Source organism: Trichosurus vulpecula, chromosome 2 (genome assembly GCF_011100635.1).
Source record: "Trichosurus vulpecula isolate mTriVul1 chromosome 2, mTriVul1.pri, whole genome shotgun sequence".
NCBI classification, from domain to species: Eukaryota; Metazoa; Chordata; class Mammalia; order Diprotodontia; family Phalangeridae; genus Trichosurus; species Trichosurus vulpecula.
In genome coordinates, this window is record NC_050574.1 from 409,761,017 (window position 1) to 409,764,956 (window position 3,940).

Genomic DNA, 3,940 nt, shown 5'->3' on the forward strand with positions numbered 1-3,940 from the left:
GAAGACCTAGGAACAAATTTGGCTTTACACACTTACTAGCTGTGTGATACTGAGCAATTCGCTTAACCTCTATCTGTCTCAGTTTCTCTATCTGTAAAATGGGAATAAGAATAGTACCTGCCTCCCAGGTTTATTGTGAGGATCAAAAAAGATAATATTTGTAAAGTGCTTAGCACAGTGCCTACTGCATAGCTGACAATTAATAAATGCTCGTTTTTTGTTTTTAATCAAATGGATCTGAATCTGCATGTCTCCTCTCCCTTTTTAAGCCCAAAAAGTTTAATGAGTAATCAAACCATTCCAATTCCAAGATGCAAAATGGCAAATACACGAGAACAGTGATGTCTTAGAAGAGAGGACACGACAGTTTTCAGAAGGGGAAACAAAACCAAGAAATACACCTAACAGCCAGCTGGCAGGTCTTCTCATCCGAAGTGGGTTTCATGTTCAAGGCTGCTTGAGGAAGAGGTGGTCCAGGGTCCCCTAAGGGTTAGCCCCTCACAAAGTATGTGTTCACCTGCCTTCATTCTACTCTCCCCTCTCCATCCCCAGGACCAGACCAGACCATCTTCTTTTTACTCCCTGACATAAATTCTTGTGCACATGACATCATTGGCACCAAATGTCAAAATCAGTTCCTCCTTGGCCAGTTCCCGGGTCCAATATCTCTTCAGGTCATAGCCCTCCACCAGAGGATTTGTGCCGTAGATTTTATTTTCATTATCCCAAGTGGGCAAACTCCAGCACTTGCTTCCATCCACCATTCCTTCACCAGTCTTGAGGTTTATATTTATGGTGAGCACCAGTGGTGATGATCTTGATGTAGAATTGGTCCTCATCCTGGCAGATCTCCATGTGTGTCTTGGAAGCTGCCTCCATGGCCACCTTTTTCAGCATGGCATTCACACACAGCACCTTGAGAAGCTCATCAAAATTCTCACTGTTCCGCATCTTTGTGGTGCCAGCGAAGATGAGCATAGCATCAGGCTGGGCAAGAGGCTGGTGCACAGGTGGTGTGGGATGAGGTGTCTCCTTGAAAAGGGAAGATTGTGCCCTGTTCTCTGTGTTGTGCTCCTGCCACTGCTGCTGCTGTTCCTGTGTGTTTCCTTTAATGACACAGACAGCAACCCAGCCATTCCTGCTCATTCTGTGTGATTCAGGTCCAAATTCATCACACTAGAGGCCTTTCTTACTCTCTCTTGACATCATGAAGATTCCAGTGGAGTATATAAGCTGTCCATTTTAACCTTCATTTCACCATGTTACCAACCCATCCTTTTCTGTTTGACTTTTTGAGCCCTTCATAAACTGTCTGCTTCTTGCCCTTCCAATCTTTTACATCTTACTCTTCTCTGTCCACTGTGACACTGGCCTCCTTGCTATTCTTCTCACACAACAACCTATATCCAAATTCTAGGTATTTTCACTGAATAACCCCCATCCCTCAAATTCTATCCCTCCTCATCTTTATCTTGGCCTGCCTGGATCCATTTTGTTGTTTTTCAGTCATTCAGTCATGGCTGACTTTACGTAACCACGTGGACTTTGTCCATGGTATTTTCTTAGCAAGGATGCCAGAGTGGTTTGCCATTTCCTTCTCCAGTGTATCACCATTTTACATATGAGGAACTCGGGCAAATATCTCTTTAGTGACTTGCCCAGAATTACACGGCTAATATGTGTCTGAGGTTGAATTTGAACTCATATCTTCCAGGCCTGTGCTCTATCCACCACCACCTATATGCTCCATGGCTTTTTTAGGTCCCAGCTAAAATCTCACTTTCATTAAGAAGCCTCTTCTGATCCCCCTTAATAATAGTGTCTTCCATCTAATATTAGCTCCTTTTTTCTTGTTTATTTCTTTTTTGTACATAGTCATTTGTACATTGTCTTTCCCATTAGACTATGAACTCCTTGAGTGAAGGATCTGATTATGCCTTTCCTAGCGCAATGAACTAAGGCTTAAGTGGTTTTTTAATTTGATCCAACATTTCTTCAAGGGTATTATTAATTCAGATTCATCTTTATTTGTTACATGTTGCAGGCTGCTCACATCCACATGTGCCTAGCCATTGCCTTCTGAATGGCTCTCATTTCAAATTTCTTGGCAGACACTATTGTTCCATGACTCACACAAAAAATAATGCTTTAGAATAATGATATCAAAAAGGTAGGCTTTTGTTTCAGGGAGAAGTTTTTGCTCATTAAATTTGTTCTGCAGCTTTCCCAAGGCAATCCACCCAGGTTAACTTATTTTCTTACTTCTCTAGTGCTTCAATTCCCTACCAGCTACTTTGGCTCTGTCTTTTCCAGTTGAAAGGACATTCTCCTTGAAAGAGAAAGAAGAAATGAAACAGTGAAGCAGTTTTCTGTTTTCTCTGTTGTATGTTAACATCTCATCCACTCAAAGAACAATTTTACTATTGTTCATTTTCCAGGTATAGCCAAGGCACTTTTATATTGGGTATATAAGAAAATATGATCCATCAGATAAATAATTATTTTTGATCACCTGCTGTGTAGCAGGCAGTATGTTAGGTTCTAGGGAAACAAATACAATAAATGAAATAATCCCTAATCAGGGTGGGTTTATATTTTATTGAGGGAGGCAAATGCATTAAAAATATAAAGCAGAAGTACAATAAATAAAATAAAGAGACTACATATAATAAATAAAATATAAACCATGAATAAATGCATAATTAATAAAACAAATACATACAAAGTTGCATACAAAGTAATTTGGGAGACAAGAAACTAATAGTTGAGGAGAGGATCAGGAAAGATTCAGGAGGCAGAGGGAAGGAAGAAGTTCATTCCAGGCATGCTGGTCAGCCAGTGAAATATAGACAGGAAATAGAATATTGAGTGTGAGGAGCAGAGATGAAATCATTTTCATTGTATCAGGAGATACGCAGTTGATGAGGGTGGATAATATACCCAAGGCTGGAAATAATTGCTTAGTTATATGAGACTTTAAAGGTTAGAGGATCTTAAATTCTAGACAAAAGGAAACCCCTGGATGTGGTTGAAAAGGGAAATCACATGATTGGATTTACACTTAAGGAAAATTATTTTGGCATCAGTTTTCACATCTACATTTGCTCTAGCCTACCCCTTGTTGTTGTTGTTGTTTGTGCTTTGTTCTTGAAGAGGACTATGGCATCAGGAAGGTGATGCTATAATTTGCAAGAGGATTGGATTTGAGTGAGGGAGAGCTGTGCAAAGTCATCAGCCTCACTTTCCTCTCCAAAGCCATCTGGGACCAGTGGCAAGATATACATCAGGATGACTGGAGACAGTCCCCAACCTGTCCTTACTCCTAACTGGAATATAGTTGGCCAGTTTTTGGCCTTACCACTGGGTTGAAAAGAAAAAAGTATATTACAGGGGAAGGGTAGTATGGAATTGAACAATTAATAGGGGGAGCCGTAGTAATGGAAAGAGAACATACAAAGTTAAGAGACTAATGACAGTGTCAGTGGCAGGACAGTGACTGAGTTGTGGTTGGAACATTCCAGGAACAAACACTTTAAGTAAGTGTTTTCCAGTTTCCTGCCTAGAGAAAGCATTTTTTCTCATGAGAACACATTTCTTTGTAGTTTATTTCATAGAAGCAATTCCTTGACATGCCAATCCTTGGTACAGTGAATAGCATGTTGGACTTGGAGACAAGATCTGGTTTGAAATTCCACCTCCAACACATATTAACTATGTAACCATGGACAAGTTATTTAACCATTCTGAGCCTTAGCTACCTCATCTGTAAAGTGGAAGGAGTGGGACTGGATAACTTCAAATATATCTTACAGCTTTAAACCTATAACTTAACTTTCCAGATGTACAATAAAACAGATCTAGGTTCCTGATTCAGCAAATATGAGCAACAGTCTTGACCCTTCTTCCACTCTTTAATTTACATCATTAGACCTTAAAAAGT

General features: G+C 40.0%; 1 pseudogene; it reads right to left on the bottom strand.

The window, feature by feature from the left end:
- Positions 1-575: 575 nt before the first annotated feature.
- LOC118835432 lies at positions 576-978 on the bottom strand (annotated as a pseudogene).
- Positions 979-3,940: the final 2,962 nt, after the last annotated feature.